A 20,910-nucleotide genomic window follows, 5' to 3' on the forward strand; every position below is an offset into this window, starting at 1 on the left:
CGTATATACTACACTCCTGGAAATTGAAATAACAACACCGTGAATTCATTGTCCCAGGAAGGGGAAACTTTATTGACACATTCCTGGGGTCAGATACATCACATGATCACACTGACAGAACCACAGGCACATACATACAGGCAACAGAGCATGCACAATGTCGGCACTAGTACAGTGTATATCCACCTTTCGCAGCAATGCAGGCTGCTATTCTCCCATGGAGACGATTGTAGAGATGATGGATGTAGTCCTGTGGAACGGCTTGCCATGCCATTTCCACCTGGCGCGTCAGTTGGACCAGCGTTCGTGCTGGACGTGCAGACCGCGTGAGACGACGCTTCATCCAGTCCCAAACATGCTCAATGGGGGACAGATCCGGAGATCTTGCTGGCCAGGGTAGTTGACTTACACCTTCTACAGCACGTTGGGTGGCACGGGATACATGCGGACGTGCATTGTCCTGTTGGAACAGCAAGTTCCCTTGCCGGTCTAGGAATGGTAGAACGATGGGTTCGATGACGGTTTGGATGTACCGTGCACTATTCAGTGTCCCCTCGACGATCACCAGAGGTGTACGGTAAGTGTAGGAGATCGCTCCCCACACCATGATGCCGGGTGTTGGCCCTGTGTGCCTCGGTCGTAGGCAGTCCTGATTGTGGCGCTCACCTGCACGGCGCCAAACACGCATACGACCATCATTGGCACCAAGGCAGAAGCGACTCTCATCGCTGAAGACGACACGTCTCCATTCGTCCCTCCATTCACGCCTGTCGCGACACCACTGGAGGCGGGCTGCACGATGTTGGGGCATGAGCAGAAGACGGCCTAACGGTGTGCGGGACCGTAGCCCAGCTTCATGGAGACGGTTGCGAATGGTCCTCGCCGATACCCCAGGAGCAACAGTGTCCCTAATTTGCTTGGAAGTGGCGGTGCCGTCCCCTACGGCACTGCGTAGGATCCTACGGACTTGGCGTGCATCCGTGCGTCGTAGCGGTCCGGTCCCAGGTCGACGTGCACGTGCACCTTCCGCCGACCACTGGCGACAACATCGATGTACTGTGGAGACCTCACGCTCCACGTGTTGAGCAATTCGGCGGTACGTCCACCCGGCCTCCCGCATGCCCGCTATACGCCCTTGCTCAACTGCACATACGGTTCACGTCCACGCTGTCGCGGCATGCTACCAGTGTTAAAGACTGCGATGGAGCTCCGTATGCCGCGGCAAACTGGCTGACACTGACGGCGGCGGTGCACAAATGCTGCGCAGCTAGCGCCATTCGACGGCCAACACCGCGGTTCTTGGTGTGTCCGCTGTGCCGTGCGTGTGATCATTGCTTGTACAGCCCTCTCGCAGTGTCCGGAACAAGTATGGTGGGTCTGACACACCGGTTTCAATGTGTTCTTTTTTCCATTTCCAGGAGTGTATTTAACCATTCATCGTTGCTACTTTGTTACGCCTTCTTTATCGCATCACGTGTCCATAAACCCCCACGAGGTGGCATTATGTCTTGCCGTGGCGAGTGCTCATAATCCTTGTGGTCATCCGTGTACATTTATCTCTCTCGCTGCTGGACAGATAACGATCTAATCGTCTTAAAATATTTAAAGTCATGAATTTTATGAATATCTAAAAGTGTTCGTAATGACTTTTGCTTACTATATGTTTTAGAATACGGTGCATCGGAAGCCAGACTAATGTGTAATATCCAGAGACCGTGCCTGCTGCAACAAGTACAATCAGTACATTAAAATGGAGATATAGGCTTTTCCTCATAAAATAAAGTAAAGGTTCCAACCAAAGATTATACACCTTGAACTAATAGGCCGTCCTTTTTCGTTTGCAGCAAAATGTATACTGTTCTACGAGATCAGTGCCACGATTGTTGGTCATTACTGATGTTGGTTTTGTGGTGTGTGCAGGACTGCACCCCTACATATACGGCCACCAATCCATTACAGGGATGTTATTGTCGTGTAACCATTCCGCCACAGGCCGTGGATTATGAACAGGTGCTGGGTCATGTTGACAGACGCAATCGCCATCCCGAATTGCACTTCAACTGTGGGAAGCAAAAAGGTCAGCCTGTACGCTCTTGTGCTCCACGTGCCCTTCACGTTTCCACTTCACTGTCATATCGGAAGCAGATGGCGTAGGTATGTTAAGGAGTGTGGAAATATACAAACGTATGACACGAGTGACACCCAACCACCTAACCACGTTCGAAGTCTGTGAGTTCCGCGCAGTTCCCCATTCTGCTCTCACCATGTCTAAGCCTACTGAGGTCGCTGATATGACCTGACAGTCCGTGGCAGCACAATTCACCTAATAAGAAAACGTATGATTTTTTGGGTTAGTGGATAGTTTTCATCACATAGCGTACACGTGACGTGCGATTTGCAGTGTTCAGTTCTGCCATTGAAGGCAGCTACTCGCGTCCGCGTCTTCGTGCATCTATGTGACACCGCAGAACGATTTTCCCCGGATGCCTACGTATGTCGGGGCGCTACCACTCCAGGCGCAATTAAGTTCCGCGCTCGGACAGGCCTATAGCCCCTATAAGTCGGAGATACTGGCCAGACGCCTGCTTCTGCAACATCTATCCGCCAAGGTACCGTCTCGTTCCCACTGGCAGCTCCGAACTCCGAACTTCGTTGTGCTTCCGTTTGCCCCTTCCCGACGGCACCTCTTCGCAGTACCTGTATTTCACTGTCCGCGAGATCATCGCCTCGCGGAGCAGTGTCACAATGGCACCTTGCTGCTCATCAGCATACTGCCTACGAGTCTGTGCGATTTTGTAATTATTTATCGGGTTTCCTACCAGCCTCTTCAGCGTCAGTGCACTTCATTGCTGTGTGAAGCGTGTACACACGGTTGGGTTTCGACATTTCTGTTACCATGTTCTGTGAACATTCGTTCTCGGAAGCTGTATGTAGTTCAGTCATGCTAATAAGTAACTGTTACTGTAAAGCGACTATCTCAATATTGCCAGTTATAATTAGTATGTGGGTCACTTCTAGGGTTAAATTCGACCATAATTCTATTTAACTTTTAAGGTCTTATTTAACCTTAAAAATCAATTCTCAATTTTTTATTTATGGTTCAATGTTCACCTTAAATTCATTTTATTTTTAACCTTGTTTGTGGTTAAAACCAACCACACAAACACCAATGGGGTTTTCAAAACTAAGGTTAACACAACCATACAACACAATCAACAGTTATGGTTCAAACCAACCACACTCTCCCCAATGAGGTTTCCAAAAGTATATCTTGTTTAAGGTTAAAACTAGCCATAAAACGTAATCGAAAATAATGAACCTATTTTATGGTTCACCCAATCTTGAAAAGTTAACCTATTTTAAGGTTAAAACTAAACTTAAAAAACGTCATAAGATTTTATTAAAAAATATGGTTCAAAGTCATCATAAAAAACATTCAAAAATGTTGAGAAAGAGTGTGGCTAATCTTAATCTTAAACAAGATTTAAAAAGTATTAAAAATTATGGTGGAACCATCCATTTTATTTAAATAAATAATTTCACAAATGTGAAATAAAAAGTGGTACAAATAATGGTTAATCTTAACCTTAAAATGTAATCGAAGATTTTTTCAAAACTTATTCCTACACCAAACCAACCATCTTCTAGGCTCCTATTAACCTTAAAAATTATTTTACTTACCTGTAGGATACGCTCCAAGTCAACCTTAATACAATTATTTATCTTATGGTATAAGGGTACCATTAACTTAATTATCAGTCTAGATATATTTTATGGTTAACATCAACCATAATATTATTTCAAAATAATTTTTGACATTATTTCACACATCCTTATTTTATAGTTAAAATCAACCTTAACTTATATTTACTTTTAAAGTTCTAATTAACCTTAAAAATAATTTCATAGAACACCGGTAGACCAACCTCTTTTACAACTACTACAAACCTCTCCTACCCATGTATTGTTCTCTTTGTCTCCATTACAATTCTCATTCTTTACTTTTCCATTCTTTTTCTCTTTGGGTGTAACCATCAATTGTTCTGTTTAACGCCGCTATACGAACATCTTTCTCTTGTAGTAACATTTTTTGATATCTACTTTTAATCACAAGTTTTTCATTTTTAGTCATAATTTTATCCATCTTTAGTATCAACTTCTCCACTTGACTTTCTAATTCATCAAAGTCTTTTAAACAACATCGTGATGATAAATCACTATAAACACACTCTAAGATCTTAAATTCTAATTCCTCTAGGGCTACTTGGACATGGCATACTAGATCAATACTACTATTATGCGAGGGCTCCATATTTATTATTTACTTTAATTTATATTAAAAAATCAATTCTAAATTTTTGCAAAACTCCAACTCTGTGGAGAAACACCTAACCGCATTAAGTTTTAATGGTTCAAGAAACAATTAAAATTAAAACATCTCAGTAATTAAGCTATGCTTAATTAAAAGTTCTCAGTAATTATTCCATGCTTAAGATCATAAGTCAAGTTTCTTTTACCATACATAATTATGTATGCTAAAGTGTTGTCAGGAATTGGTGAATTAAAAGTAGCTGACAATTTCATGGCAGTTTTTTTGTGCAGTGACAACATTCTTTCTCCTGCTCATATTTATTACATATGCAGGGTACGAATTAATGAAATTGTATGCACTAATTTTATGGTCATCTTTCAATTCAGTTATTCTTTTAAAGTCTGCAAATGCATTGTATGCCTTCAAACAAGTGTCTGGAGGATCTATGTTCCACAGTTCTTCAGGAAATATCTCATTTCTGCCATTCTTTAGATAAATGTTTTGGAGATGCACGTGATCATACACTGATGAGTCTGCATCTTGGTTTCCTTTCCTGTTGGTCTGAGACACCACAAATACAAAATAAGGCATGCCAAACTCCATAGAATTGTAGTAATTCGTTATGTCTAGCTCAAAGTTTCTCTTACCACTAATTCCTGCTATTTCCTGCGTCTGAAGATCAAAAAATGAAATCAGAATCTTAGGATCCTTTAGCATCTTTTCTCTTAGCTCTAATTCATAGTTAGGCTCATACTTAACAATGGGTACTCGAATCTCTAAACTGGTAATGGTTACTTTACCCAACTCAGGTCGAGAGCCTTCAATATCTGCACCACTATTATTTTTTGAAAACCATCTAAACAAGGCATCGCCAGCGTTTGCGCTTCCCACAAAAGTTACTGTTAGGTCTCCTTCCCACATGATTTCTTTGTAATCTTTAAAAAATCCACCCAACATTTTTAACGGATACAGTACCTCGTTTTCCTTTTTTCGTAACTTACCATTGTTAATGAAATTACCCTCGAATCTAATGTCATTGTCGAGAGAAGAAGTAAGGTGGTATAAAACCGTCGACGAAATACTTGGATGCTCTAACCTGTAGATTATGTGACATCTTTTCTTAACAATTACTGCACTCCATAACTGTGTCGGAAAGTTGTCAACGAGTTTAACATTCAATTTACCTTCGTAAGAAGTGTAATCTGATCCATTTGCGTGAGTAACATTATAGGTCATATACAAGTAAGCATTGTTGTCAAACCAACCATCACCAACTTTGATGTCTATTTCTACATCTTTGTTCGGTAGGTTTAAATTATTCCTAGTCTTCTCATTTACTGGAAAAGACTGCCACTAATAACTTTCTATTTTATTCATTTTATTTACTGCAAGATTTTAATTAAAACATTTCTAAAAGAACTGTTACCGACGCTCCTCCAAAATCTATAGCAGCATCATTTTCATCCGTTACACTTACTTCCAGGTTTTGAACTTTATCGTGCACAGGGAAAAATAATGGATAACACGGTTCGTAAATGATTGGACTGCCAAACTGTAAGTGACCACACATTTCCAACTTGGGTTTGAAACAAGCAATAATATTTGTCTCTCGATGAAAGTGGTCAGAATCCTTTACAAACATACCATCAGCTGAGTTAAAATGCACTTTAATTTTTTCAAAAGGGATTATTTTCGTTAGCTCATTTGCTACAACTTTTGTTGCAGGTTCCACAATTTCGTCTCTAAAACCTAGCATCCTCCCAATACTACATTCCTTATTAAAATACAGCTTACAGTCTAAGCTTTCTATCTCAACTCTATTTAGGATTTCGTTAGCCTTAATCTTTATATTACTAGCATTGAAAGGTTCCTGGCTCTGAATACACCTCTCTAAATTGTCTAGACTGTACTGCCCTGATGGAATATTTAAAGTATTAACCACACCATCTTTCTCACAGTGTAATCTGTTATTATCCTTTGTGACATTTGGAGTTAAGAATGTTGAATAAAATCCGACCAAACCAACCTTTGTATACATGTTTCTTATTGGTACATTTAGCCTCTTTTTTAAGTTTGAGGATGTACCACTAATTCCAAAAATTCTATTCATTTATTAATTAAGTAATAAGTAGTAAATAAAAAAGTAAAATGACTGATTGGGATCCAAAGATCAGAATTCGAGAAAAACGAATCAAAAGCAGACATGGGAAGTTATTACCTAGTTCAATTCGTTGCGCCATCGTTGGACCAGGTGGATGTGGTAAAACAACTTTAATGGTTGATAATTACCTTCTGTGCCCTGGATGGCTTAACTGGAACACCATTAAACACTTGTACATCTACTCGATTAGCTTAGAACAGTTTAAGTTCAAACATCTTATGGAAAAATGTGAAAGAATTGAAAATGAACACCGTGAGAAGGTAGCTACATTTGTTAGTAACTGTGATGACATTATACCATTAGACGAATGTGAAGAGTGCTCCGTTGTAGTGTTTGACGACTTTATATCAGAAAACCAAGATATTGTAAGAGAATACTTTACCAGAGGAAGACATAAGAACATTGACTGTTTCTACTTAGCGCAAACGTATTCTAAAATACCCAAGCAGTTGGTGACAGACAACCTTAACTTTTTGAACATATTTAGACAAGATGACATTAATCTGAAACACATCTACGACGAAGTTGTAGGTGGAGACTTTAAAAGGAATGACTTTAGAGAGCTTTGCAGTAAGGTGTGGAACGAGGACTTTGGATTCATAACTGTTGACATGACTCGAAAGCTGTATGACGGTAGGTACCGTAATAAAATTAAAACTTTTATCAGATTTTAATGATTTTTTAACCATTAAAATACCACATTTTTTCTGTTTACCCAACTATTGTGTGAGCTATCAAAACCTAGCCATTTAACAAATACTTTGTCACCCTTTTTTCTTAAAACTTTTTCTACAAGATACGCATCTGGATACTTTGTCTTTTGTAACTCCTGTTCGTAAAAACTTCCTTTAATTTCTTCTTCACTTGTATCTTTTAACTTGTATGTAGTCGGACTTATGTTATTAATCTGAGTCACTTCAAATATTTCTGTCGACCAATTAGCAGTATAGCCTTTCTCGAACAAGCCTTTAAGTTTACTTATCCTAACTTTGTCACCTATCTTGAACTTGGGTGCATCTGTTTTGAGTTCCGCTGTAAAAGCGGCCTTCACCACCTTTTTTGCATTCTTTTCATCTACCTCTATAGGTTTCATCCCTATTGTCCTATGTTTTCTGTTGTTGTAGTCATATACCAGTTTAGGTAGTAAGTCAACCCACTTTTGATTGCCCTGAAGAGCAAATTGTTTCCACATTCTTTCCTTTAAAGTTCTATTGAATCTTTCAACTACTGAAGCCTTAAGTTCTGTAAACGTAGAGTAATGATTTACACCTTCAATCTTCTTGAGCTCTTTAAAGTGTTTATTGTAGAATTCTTTGCCATTATCTGTTTGTAAGTGTTTTGGCTTCCTTTCTTGTAGTATACCTTTAAAAGCGCTGGTAATACTTTCACCTGATTTATCTTTAACAGGAATAGCCCAAGCATACTTTGAAAATACGTCTATTACAGTCAGTAAATACTTCATACCGTTGTTGAATTTTGATATACCTTTAAGGTGACCAGAATCCATCTCAACCAAGTCAGCTTGCCACAAATCATCTATACCATAGGATGTAACAGGTTTTCTTGGAAAATTCTTTCTCAGTGGTTTGTGAAGCTCATGTATAATTTCTTCACGAATACTTTTACTTGTCACAGACATTACTTTATTTTTATAAACTTACTTTTCTTGGTATTACACACCCCACAATAGCCCTCAATCCTATGACGACCGTTTTTCGTGGCAACAGTGTGAGGCTGAAGTGTAGCAGTAAATCTCTTGCACCTTAGGCACCAAATATGTTTCTGTTCTATCATTTATTTAATTGTAAATTAAAAAATCAAGATTCTAAGCCCTCGTCAATAGCATCTTTAAATGATGCTAGTTCGCCAAATAGTAAGAGTTTTACGTCCACAGGGACTGTCTTCGCCGACTCTTTTAGTCTTACGGTTAGGAAATTTCCTTTATGAATTAATATTGGGTTATGCTTATTCTCAATTACGTGTACTTTGTCATACATACTTACTGCAACATCAAAATCATTAAATGTTAAATCTTTGTTTATATCTTTTCCAATGACAATAACTTTTTTCAGTACAAAATCATACTCGAAGGTGTACGTTTGTTGTTCTAATCCAGTCATAAAAGTGAATTCAACTGTTTGTTTATCACATATTTTGTTCAGGCCTTGTTCAGTTTTGTTGATGTATTGTGATAAATCACCTTTTGTATAATAATCTGAGAAAACTTTTTCTAGGTCCTTTTTACTGTAATAATGGTCGAGGTTGGTTTTACTTACATAATTATTAAGGGTTGTTAGTATACTTGTGTATTTGGCATTAGCAACATCATTAACAGCATCGAGCTGGCTTTTAGTGACTGCATCATATCCACCTATGGCATCTGCTATGTTTACAATGCGCCTTCCTTTCAATGATACCCAGTTCTTTGAAAGTGAGAAATACTTCTTAATATTAAGTTTACTGATACTAGATTCTAGTCCGTTTATAACTTCTCTGACATCGTCTAGTTGTTCAATACCCTTCTTTACCTTATTTCCAAAAATATCCATTTATTGTATCAAGAATTTTAATAAAACTCCATCCATCTATAAATAGCTTCAGTACCATCACACACAAATGACCGCATATAAACTGATCGAAATTCTGAATTCTTTCTGAGTTGTAAAACAGATTGTCAGGACCCAGGTATTTCACTAAAGTTTGTGGTATACTGCCACCGAATGAGTCAAAAACGTATTTTTCATCACCTTTCTTGAAGTAGCATATCCAGTGAGTACCTACGTGATCAGATGTATCCAAGTTAACTACCCCTGATTCTACGTCTTTAGGTTCTAACGGTAACTCGTCGGCCATGAATACACCTCTAAAATTTTTGATTTTTAAAGACTTTGCTAACCTCTCGATATCATAGTTGCTCAACGGGTGATCATATTTTTGCACAATTTTTTCGACTTTTTTTCGACTTTTTTCTTTAAAAAAATACCAAATCCCGCTTTCTTTTCCATTTCAAGATTATGCCTCTTTTGCTCTGCTAACTCTGCGTCTTCCTTTTGCTTTTTGTGCACAGCACTTGTTATTGCCGCAGCACCACCAGCTAAAGACCCGATTGCTCCCAACGCTGCAAGTATCAGTGGTAGAAATCCACCTTCGTGCTTATTCAATCCAGAACCTGCTTTCAATCTCTTAGAGTTTAGGTACTCGAGTATCTTCTTCACAACAGGTATAGAAAATGTTATCAGTAAGCTACCACCTTTTTTAAGTTTATTAGCTTTCTTTTTCATTTGAGTCTCTGTAAGATAAGCATCTAGAAAGCCATGATTTTTCAGGTCGTCATTGGACAGTTTTATTTTAATAGATTTCGCTCTCGGATTCCCACTGGAGGGAATGTTGTAGTCAATACTAAATCCTTTCATTTATTATCTCAAATAAATTAAATATTTTAGTGCTACACTCATATTAAATTTTAATGGGTTGTGGCCCATTAAAATTACACCTCTTCATTCACATTCACAATACCCATCCATTATCATCTAACCCTAGACCTAGCTTCCTTTTCCCAAACATTATTCCAGCTACAGCTGTTGAAGCTAATCTTTCTCCTAGGGAAGCATCTTTACTGAAAATCCTTTCCTTTGCCGCTTTCTGCAGTTCTTTATCAGCTTGATGTCTTTCTTCCAAATCTTTATGATCCCTGTATGCGATATCATGCCTTTTGCAAGCTTCATCTAGAGGATTTATTCCAGCATCTCCTCTTTCTAATCGTTCTTCTAGTTTGGTACCAGGGCCGCAGTAATTGTATCCAGGTAAATGCATTTCAACAGGAAGATTATTAATTAACGTGTTCACTAAGCCCTTTCCATAACTTTCTGCCTTCCAGAATGTATGAGGGAGATTGTTTAGAAATCTAATTAGGTAAGGTATCCCCTTTGGATTATTTACTATGAAGTCATTAAATTTACTCGTAAGCATCTTGGTTATTCCAACCTTCTCATTGTGGAAGTTATTATTTCCCGCATTCTCTTCACCATGAATAACCATTAGCCTATCAATTAAGTCTCTGACGTCATTCATCCACACGTGCTCCACCGGTTTGTCTGTATACCTCTTTACAAAACCCATACTACCCTTTGTGTTTGGCGAGTTACCACGTTCTTTCTTGAGTGACTGCCATATTGGTTTAATGATGTTGTTGTATTTTTCGCTACTGCTTGACTTGGGTTTATTCCCCTTTGGATCATTGTTCTGATATATCGCATTGGTAACCTTCAGCATAGTTGTATAGGTATCAAGATCGTCAGATATGTACTCTTCAGGTAATACGGTTTTCTGAGTCAGGAGCTTCATAAACCCATTGGTGGCTTTAAAGGAGTTACCCTTCACCATAATATTATCGTTGTTGAATGTTACTTCCGAGTCACCCATGTAATGCCTTCCATTGTCAAAACGGAGACCAAAAATTGTGTCACCTAGAGCGCCTAAGTATTTTGAAACTTTTGGGCCCAGGTAAGTTGTTGAGTAGTCTGAAACAGCCTTCATCTTCTGCCGTTCCTTGTCTTCAATTTGTTCCAACATAGGCTCCAACGTCTTACGTGTCTTTGGTGTGATGGGGTCATCAACAAATAAGCTTCTCTCAAACGATGTTACCTCAGGAGTAGGTGGTATAGGGAACATATCGTCAAACCCCCCATCATAAGGTAGTAGCTGCTTTTCAATCTCACGATTTTTTTCTATAGCGTCAATCACTTCTTTCTCTATCGCATCTAATTTGTCAATTACTGGTTGGTCCTCCTTTTTGTATTTTTCGTATTCGGTTATAGGCTTAATTTTCCATTCTTTAAATTGGTCTTTGATTTGTTCAAATTTCTTTCTGTTCTTTTTTGCTTGCTTAACAAGCTTTTCATCATATTTTGCAAACATTTATTTAAGGAAAAATAATAAAATTATTCGTTGGGACGTTGACGTTGGGACGTTTGGACGTTGACGTTGGGACGTTTGGACGTTGACGTTGGGACGTTTGGACGTTAACGTTGGGACGTTGACGTTGGTACGTTGGAGATTTTAAGGGTAAAAAACCATTAAAATCAATTTAAAAGAACTCAATATCGTGTATCTTGTTGTCTTTGTTTGTTTCTTTGGTACCATTGTATAACATCTTTAATCCAACCAAAGTATTGCAATCATCCCAGCTTAATAATTTGGTGTATCTATCGGGTAATATAATCTTGTATTCACTGTCGAGTTGTAGAAAAATCTTTTGGCCATATTTTGTACTTATATTCTCAGCATTTGTAATGGTATAAGTGTGCCCCTTTTCTAACTCATTCAGCTTTGTAAACGTTTTGTTGGCGCTGTTAAGTTTCAATAGCAGTTGATTTCGTTCCGTTTATTTACTGCAATATTTTTAAAAAAAAATTCTCGTTAGGGTTTTAATGTTTCTAGCTGAGTCACAGTATCTTTTAAACTCTTCACTAGTACCGTAAAAGAAGATGACTTCTTGGGACAGTTTATGCCAAATAAAGAAAGATCGAATTTACCTGCTCTTACTAGTACGTTTGAGAATTCATTGTATTCATATAATATACCATCCTTGAAGAAGTACAGCAAACCGTTTATGTATCTAAAAACAGAATCAAATGCTGAAGGTACTCCTGGGAAGCTTTTACTAATCACACCATAAGCTTTTGCTTTCAAGCTACATTCATCGATTTCTGCAAAATATATATGGTCATAAAAAATGAAGGTTCTACCAGAGTAAGTGTTCACAGCTCCATGTACAACAGAATTTTGTCGCAACCCTATATCAGATACTCTTTTTGGGTAACCAGGTTGTAACGTTAAACTCGGTATCTGAACCATGTATATCATGTTATTAATGATAAGAACGACTTCACCTGATGGTCTCTGATAAACAGCAGATACATTTTCGAATTGTTGAGGTAGAAATGTTAACCAGTCTGTGATTAGTTGCGGTTTTGAAAGCTCGTCATTACTATTAAGAGCAGTCATCCAAACCCACGTTCCATAAAAAATGTATAGAAACTCATTCACAATTACAGAACTTCCAAACTGCTTCAGTGTGCACAGTTCAGGCTCTTTTTTGGGTACTGCTTCAGGCGAGGGTGAAGCCGGAGTAGGGCGCTGTTCAGTATCGCTAGAAGCACGTTTCCCATATAAACTTTGGATACCGCGTATATCATTTTCAGATAGGGTGGTGATAGTGCTATTGTAAAAGGCGTACATCACCGATTCAGAGAAATCTGAATGCGCCATACCCAATGTGTGACCAATCTCGTGAACTAGAACAACAAACAGGTTTGTCTGTGAAGAAGGTGTGTTACCGTCCATTTCCATGTACCAATATGCATCCTGATCAACGTGAATTTCAATGGGGTCGTTGTACAAGTTAGGAAAGTCGGCATGAGCTAATACGTTTCCTCTACCATCAAAACTTCGTTGACAGAACTGTAGGGCTGAGTTTTGGCGTCGGTGTGCTCCTCTCTTAGTCGAAATGACAATATCAGGACTTTGGTTGCTGTTCTCAAAAGTAAGATCCGTGTGTTCTTCCCACATTTTAAATGCTGATTGTACCACCTGTAACATTTTTCTAGTTGCGAGATAGTAATGCCATTTTATATTCTTCTTATTCCACTTGTAGATGTGTGTAGTAAAGCTTAAAACGTTATCTTCCACGCCACACCTCGGGTTCTTCATTAATTGTAAAGTTTCATCAGTCAGCTCACCATTAGCCACGAGATGATATTTCTGTTGGAATAACGTAAGTGCATCTTTGTACGCTTCTTCACTCAGTTGAGAAAGTTGATCTTCTTGATAGTCCAAGTACCCAAAGCTGTGCAAATATTTTACTGCTTCTTCATCGTGAGCAGATACAAATGATAATATTGAAAGTAGAATTATTCTGTTCATTTATTTGAATAGAAATAATAAAAATTATTTTAAAAAGAAAATAAATAATTAAATAAATTAAATCAGGGGTAGTATTTAAGTATTTTTGACACTCTGCCTATGTAAAAGAGATCTACCCACAGTACCTGTGTAACACTGGTATCAAAAACTTGTTTTACAAGAGTTGCGTTTACTCCAGCTATATCTAAAGCTTGCTCAAATCTTTGTTCTTCAGTACCAAGATGATCTGTATACACCACTTTAGTAGCCCAATCACGAAATCGATATCCTATACCCGAATTTGATCTAAATATAACCTTTAAAAGACCATTATAAGTAAAAAAGGTTCGTTTGACTCGTTGAAGAATGCTCTTTTCATTTACGCTAGAATGAAGTGACGTTTCTCGCCTCTTGCGACATCTTCACGGCCAAGGCTGCTCCGACTGCGATAGCCAGCTGGGAGGCCAACGGTGAAGGTCGGTCCGCCGATGTCATGAGTGCCTGCATTACTCACAACAGCGCTGCTCTAGCGTAATATTTTAACTTAAATGTATATTATTCACTTAAACGTAAATTTTCCGCTAATAAATTGTTGTTTTTGGGTGTTGTTGTGTATGTTACACTACGTAATGTAAGTAAAAATATACGGTAAGTCAGATGAAGCGTAATGCTGAGAGAGAGAGTAAGATTAATAGCTTACTCGAATGCATTTGTTTCGCCGGCGCGGTAGCTCAGCGCGTTCGGTCAGGAAGACAGGCCACCTTTCTGAAGAAAAAACTGAGTAAAGTTTTCGTCGTGGAGTTTTGAGTGACGTCATGAGACGTCCGCACTGATCCGCTCTCCCTCATCTGCTAAGAAGTATGGGACGAGACGTGGTAACAAAGAGTAAAAAACCCTGTGGGGCAGAAGAACAAGGACGACGAAGAAATTATACAAACAAAAGACCTCACAGGGTTCCTCGGCGCCGAGGTTTTGCTGTTTTCGACAAAAATTATTTTTTTAATTAGATAATACATATAATAAATGTCTGTGAGCGATAAACTAATACCTCCTTGTAGCATGACGGCTATAATGAAAGGCGATGACAACCCCGCAGCACTTTGTTTTGATATAAATAAGGTGCCAGAAAATCTGTTGTTTCCCATTTTTAATTATCTGCGCAGCCTTCAGTATTTACAACTGATTATTATGGAACATGTAGAAGACGAGAGAGAACTCAACGCAATAGGTGAAGGTATGTCACAGCTAGAAAAACAATTTGAAAAGTTGATGGTTGAAATAATACCACAATCTGACTCTGAGGCTGAACAATCTGACTCTGACGCTGAACAATCTGACCCTGAGGCTGAACAATCTGACTCTGAGGCTGCACAATCTGACTCTGAGGCTGAACAATCTGATTCTGAGGCTGAACAATCTGACTCTGAGGCTGAACAATCTGACTCTGAGGCTGAACAATCTGGATGTTTAACTGATTTAAATGCTAAGCTTGAACAAGAAATTGAAAAATTAAATTTGACCCATGAACTAGAAAAGGAAAAAATTAACCATAAATTAAAAGATAAAGAAATAGAAATATTGCAATTAAAATTAGAAATTATGACTCAATCATACAAACAACATCTGCAATATCCTGAGGCTGTACAATCTGACTCTGAGGCTGAACAATCTGACTCAGGCTAAATTCAAATATTATTTTTAAGGTCTACGAAACCTTAAAACTATTGGTAGGAAGTAGTAAGAAGATTTTTTCGAAATTAAAAAAAATGAATTTTTATTTAATTTTTTTAATAAAATAAATCAGTAAATAAATGAATATGCCGGAAGGAAATAAATATAACTATGCAGGTAAATACTGCAACAAGTGTGGAGTGGACATCACTTATAAGAATTGGTCCCGGCACTTGAAGTCAAAGATTCATCTTAAGAATGACCCAAACAATGAAGAGAAGGAGGAGCACAACAAAGATAAAATATACTGCGAAGATCTTAAGATCTTGGCTAAGGACTATAATCTTAGTGGTGTTTCGAAAATGAAGATATCGCAACTTAAAGAAGCTTTGGAAAAGACTAAGGACATGTTGTACAAGAAGCAGGATTTGGAAAAGCTAAGGGTACCACAGCTGCGAGAGATTGGAAGAAATAATAACATTAAGGCGACTGTTAGGATGAGGAAGGCTGAAATAATTGAATCCATTTTGAAGACGCAAGACATTGTCTTTCGTAATAAGGTAGCTCAAGAGTTAGGCTTTCACGAAGACTTGATAGAACCACCCAAGGAAGAAAGAAAACCGCCCTACAAGATCACTGAAACAAACTCACGGTTCATTAAGAAATTTAATGCCACTGAAGTAGACTACACCATTAAAGTTGATAAGTTAATGCAAGTTGAGAACGCCATCAACGCAATGATTAAACTGGCCAAAGAGAAAGGAAACTACAAAAAAGGAGACAAATTAACAGTAGTAGCAAGCAACCCAAATTTCCATCATGATATTTCAACCGTGGTACAATCTAATGTTAACGCCAGATCTTTCATGAGTCATATCGGTAGAATTCTATCTTCTAACGAGAACTTAAATATCACACAGACCAGGTTCAATATTAAGATTCTGAATGTACCTAGAGGTCAAGGCAGGTCGAAAATTATAAATCTGTCTGAAGATGTGAGAACAAAAAGATGCATCACCCAAATAAAGAACAAAGATAACTTGTGCTGCCCACGAGCCATAGTAACAGCCCTGACCTACCACACGAATGAGGTTCTCGGTAGGCAACTTAGTGACATTAATATTAAACATGTCAGAGGCGGCAGACGCATTCAAACGGAGTTAACTGAAGAGTTGTGCAAGAGGCTAGGAAACTACAACGAGGAAGGTTTCACACTTGAAGATATTAAAAATGTAGAAAAATTATTGAATATTCAAATAAAGGTTGTGTGTGCCGAAAATTTTAATTCTGTTATATACTCAGGAGAAGAAAGAGAAACCAAAATTTATCTATACAAAAATGGGAACCATTTTGACGTCATAAACAGTATGAAAGCTTTTCTGGGAAGCTGTTATTACTGCTATAAGTGCGACTCACCTTACAATAATAAAGACAAACATAAGTGTAAAACGAAGGGAAATGTGTGTATTCTGTGCAAGAAACCTGCGCACTCCCCCGAAGAAAAGAATAAGGTTTATTGTAAGGAATGTAACAGGTACTGTTACAACCAGGAATGCTTAGATAACCACTCAGAAGTTTGTAACACAGTTTATAAATGTAGAGGATGTAATTTAATTTAATCGAGATCTAAAGATCATAAATGCAGATACTCCTTTTGCTACAATTGTATGGAACCTTATAAGACTGGTGAACATCAATGCTACATACAACATAAACATCAGAAAGGCGGAAGGTGTGAAAGTCGGTGTATTTGTAAGGCTACCGATAAGGAGAGTTTTTTGGAACACTTTGTTGCTAAAAACAAGGATAAACTTCTCAAAAATGTTAAGCTCACTACCCTTCAAAGACAATTTGGTAATGGAGATATTTCAGAACAAGAGTATAAAGTACTCTACAATAATACACTGACTGAAATTATAACGTTATTAAATGGTTGCCATTACACAGAAAAGTATATCTGGTTCGACTATGAAGCTGAGCAAGATACTGGAGTGCACATCCCCAACCTCGTAGTAGCCCACTATATTGACGGTACCAAAGTTTCCTTCAAAACAAATGAAGAGTTCTGCAAGTGGTTGATTTCTAAGAACCACCAAGGGTACACGGCTATTGCACACAATGCGAAAGGCTATGACTCACAATTCATTTTAAAATACTGTATAGAGAATACGTTGAAACCATACACTATATACAATGGAACAAAGTTGATGTTGCTAGAGGTAAACGGACTAATAAGCATTATTGATAGCCACAATTTCGTAGCTTCTCCTTTGAGTGACTTCCCTAAAACATTCGGGCTGAAAGAACTTAAGAAGGGTTACTTCCCACATTTCTTCAACACAAGAGACAATCAGACTTATGTAGGACCTATTCCTGAGACCAAATACTATGGCGTAGACATGATGAAGACAAAAGCTAGAAAAGAGTTTCTTGAGTGGTATCATCAAAAGGTTAAAGAAAATTATATATTTGACTTTCAAAAGGAATTTATGGACTACCGTAACTCTGATGTAGATATTCTGCGTAGAGGTTGTTTGGAGTTAAGGAAACAATTTTTAGAGATTGCTAACATAGATCCATTTCAGTACATAACTATTGCGAGTGTTTGTATGGGTATTTATAGGTCCAAGTACCTCCAGGAAAATACTATGGCTGTGATAAAAAGTGACAAGAAAGAAATGTATAGTAAAGAGTCGATAACCTGGCTCAACACCTTCGGGGGTGTACAACACGCTTTGAATGGTGGAGAAGTAACGATTCGTGGGACAAAAGTAGATGGATTCAATAAGGACACTAATACAGTATACCAGTTCCACGGTTGCTTTTGGCATGGATGTCCTGATTGTTATCAAGAAGAGACTATTAACAATGTTAACCATGAGACTATGGGAGACTTGTACGAGAAAACAAACCGAAGAAGTTACCAAATTAGGGAAGCAGGATACAACCTTGTCGAAAAGTGGGAATGCAAGTGGGCTAAGAGTAAAGGATACAACTATATTACTCCAATCGTTGAACCCTTGAACCCTAGAGATGCTTTCTATGGAGGAAGAACAAATGCAAGCAAGCTTAAAGTGTGTGGTAAAAAGCTGAGATACATAGACGTATGCAGCCTCTACCCTACAGTTCAGTATTTTGATTACTATCCTGTCGGTCACCCTATAAAATTATACAAACCTAAGAGGTACAACAAAAATTGGTACGGTTTGATTAAGTGCAAAGTATTACCACCGCGCAAGCTGTATCATCCTGTTTTGCCTATTAAAAAGGATAAGTTGATATTTGGGTTGTGTGGAAAGTGTATTGAGGAAAAATGTGGTGCTTGTCAGCACACAGACGATGAAAGGGTGATAATAGGAACGTGGACTACAGATGAAGTGAAGAAAGCTATAGAGAAGGGGTATAAAGTGGTACAAGTATACGAGGTTTGGCATTTTGAAGAAAGAAGTAATGATCTATTTAAAGGATACGTTAAGGACTTTATGAAAATTAAGCTAGAAACGAGTGGGTGGAAAGAAGACTTTGAAACTATTGAAGAGTACACCACAGCGGTTAAGGAACATCTTGATATCGATCTGAATCCCGAAGAAGTGGTTCCGAATCCTGGTAAGCGTGCCGTTTCAAAGATTTGCTTAAACTCATTGTGGGGTAAATTCGGTCAAAGACAGAACTTGACCCAAAGTGAATACGTAGTGGATGTAGAGAGGTGGTACAAAATAATGTTAGATGATAGGGTTGATATAAGCAATATGATTTTTATTAATGATAATATTGTACAAGTCACCTATAAGTACAAAGATAATTTCGTTGAAGACTCCTACTCAACCAATGTGTTTATACCAGCATTTACAACTTCTAATGCGCGCCTACGGCTTTATGATATGCTACACAGGCTAGGGTCAAATGTGGTCTACTACGATACTGATAGTATTGTTTATATTGATGATGGTACCAACACTGTTGAAACTGGTTGTATGTTGGGGGAGTGGACTGATGAACTGGGTAAGGATGATCATATCACAGACTGGATTTCTACAGGACCTAAGAGCTACGGGTACGTGACATACAAAGGAAAGGAGACAATGAAGGTAAAAGGTTTCATGTTAAACTATGAAAACTCTAAAGCATTGAACATCAAAACTATGAAAAATATTGTAGATAAGGACATCGATAAGGTTAAATTGAAATATAAAATGATTACAAGAGATACAAAATCTAAACGCTTGATTAATAAGGATGTTAGTAAAGAATTCAAATTCGATTATGATAAAAGAATGATTGAGTCTGAGGTCAATGGTATTATTGAAACATATCCTTGGGGATATTAAATAACAAAAGAAATAGCAAAGTAAGATAGACACAATCTTGAAACAGATTAAGATAAATAGACAAGTTAAGGTTAAAAGAGGCTATAATTGGTAAGATAAGTTAAGGTAAGGTTTCACCTGAAATAAGATTAATGTAGGTAAAATAAGTTAAGGTAGACACAAACCACAATCTTAAATAAGATTAAGATAATTTTTTATGGTTAATAGGACCATAAAAAAGTGTTGGTTAAGTATAGGAATAATTCTTGAAAAAATCTTCGATTACATTTTAAGGTTAAGAGTAACCATAAGCTTTAACACTTTTTATTGAGACTCTTTATTTAAATAGAATGGATGGTTCTCACCACACATTTAAATCTTGTTTAAGATTAAGATTAGCCACACTCTTTCTCAACATTTTTGAATGTTTTTTATGATGACTTTGAACCATATTTTTTAATAAAATCTTATGACGTTTTTTAAGTTTAGTTTTAACCTTAAAATAGGTTACCTTTTCAAGATTGGGTGAACCATAAAATAGGTTCATTATTTTCAATTACGTTTTATGGCTAGTTTTGACCTTAAACAAGATATACTTTTAGAAACCTCATTGGGGAGAGTGTGGTTGGTTTGAACCATAACTGCTGATTGTGTTGTATGGTTGTGTTAACCTTAGTTTTGAAAACCCCATTGGTGTTTGTGTGGTTGGTTTTAACCGCAAACAAGGTTAAAAATAAAATGAATTTAAGGTGAACTTGAACCATTAATAAAAAATTGAGAATTGATTTTTAAGGTTAAATAGGACCTTAAAAGTTAAATAGAATTATGGTCGAATTTAACCCTAGAAGAGGGGGTGGTCCCAAGTGACCCACATACTACTACTGTTATACTGCCGCATTAAAGGATACTGAAGGTTTCAATGTTTCATATCATACCCAAATATGTTCACAGCGACAAAGGAAGATACGCAGGAAAAATATGTCTTGTGCCATGTGACAACCATTATTTAGTGAAGCATGGCATATGATATGCTTAACATGTAGGCCTACCGCAATTGTAGAGGAAACATCTGAAGCGCTGTAAATTAAAATCACAACTCCTATTCACTCACATCTGCAACAGTGATCTCGATGGGCATTAGAAGGGTCGTTGTCAAATAATTTTATTTGGAGTCATGGAAAATGATATTTCGTCTGTTGATCCAAATTAGAAGTCTCTTGGTTCTGGTATACCTACAAACTACCGATGTTTTTGTTTGTGCCACAGCCTGCAATTGGGGCTAGCAGTGGTCAAGTGCTAAAGTCTGGGTAGAGGGCGTAGGGGTTGCGAACTGGCGCACGAAACGCCACGCACAGGTGGTGCTGCCGAACAAAATGCAGTCGCACGACAGGAACGCAGTCTGCCACTTCTTCTGGCAGCCAGGCCCAGATTGCCGTGGGGAGCCGCGGACGAGTCGGCGCTGCGTCGACAGGGGACTGGCACTGCCGCAACGGTCGAGATCCTCAGCTGTCGGCGGGGCCAGCATAAGAAGTCCGGTGTGCGTACGGATATGCATG

This window comes from Schistocerca gregaria, chromosome 7 (assembly GCF_023897955.1).
Source record: "Schistocerca gregaria isolate iqSchGreg1 chromosome 7, iqSchGreg1.2, whole genome shotgun sequence".
Taxonomy (NCBI): Eukaryota; Metazoa; Arthropoda; class Insecta; order Orthoptera; family Acrididae; genus Schistocerca; species Schistocerca gregaria.